Source organism: Mustela nigripes, chromosome 17, assembly GCF_022355385.1.
Source record: "Mustela nigripes isolate SB6536 chromosome 17, MUSNIG.SB6536, whole genome shotgun sequence".
Lineage (NCBI taxonomy): Eukaryota > Metazoa > Chordata > Mammalia > Carnivora > Mustelidae > Mustela > Mustela nigripes.
The window spans coordinates 3,353,388-3,354,052 of record NC_081573.1 but is presented as its reverse complement, the minus strand read 5'-3'; the positions used below and the strand labels follow the sequence as shown (position 1 = coordinate 3,354,052).

At 44.8% G+C, this 665-nt stretch overlaps 1 pseudogene; it reads left to right on the top strand.

Annotated features, from left to right (window-relative positions):
- Window positions 1-353, top strand: part of LOC132005851 (vomeronasal type-1 receptor 4-like) — a 16,886-nt pseudogene extending 16,533 nt beyond the window's left edge.
- Window positions 354-665: the final 312 nt, after the last annotated feature.

Below are 665 nucleotides of genomic sequence, written 5' to 3'. Positions count from 1 at the left end.
GGGCCTGTGGCTCCATGGTTTTCATCCTGCACAGGCACAGACAGCGGGTTCAACACATTCACAGGCCTAATAATGTCTCCCCCAGATCCTCTGCTGAGTCCAGAGCCACCCAGAGTATCCTTGTCCTGGTGACCACCTTTATGTCTTTTTACTTCATCTCCTCCATCTTTCATGCTTATATTGCTTTTATTTATAATCTCAGATGGTGACTGGTGAATACTGCTGTGGTGATTTCTGTATGTTTTCCAACTGTCAGTCCCTTTCTGCTCATGAGTCAAGACTCTGCTATACCCAGGCTCAACTTTTCCTGGATAAGGAACAGAAAATCCTTTAACCGTACCAGAAAAAAATAAATTAAATGTTTCTGGACAGTATCCTGGGTTTTTTTTTGTTTTGTTTTGTTTTGTTTTAAGATTTTATTTATTTATTTGACAGAGAGAGACACAGCGAGAGAGGGAAACAAGCAGGGGGAGTGAGAGAGGGAGAAGCAGGCTTCCTGCCAAGCAGGGAGACCGATGCAGGGCTTGATCTCAGGAGCCTGAGATCATGACCTGAACCAAAGGCAGACTCTTAAGGATTGAGCCACCCAGGCGCCCCATCCTGTTGTGAATTCATTCCTCATTCTGGAAAAGTCAGTAATGAATGTAAGGAGACGCCACATGCCA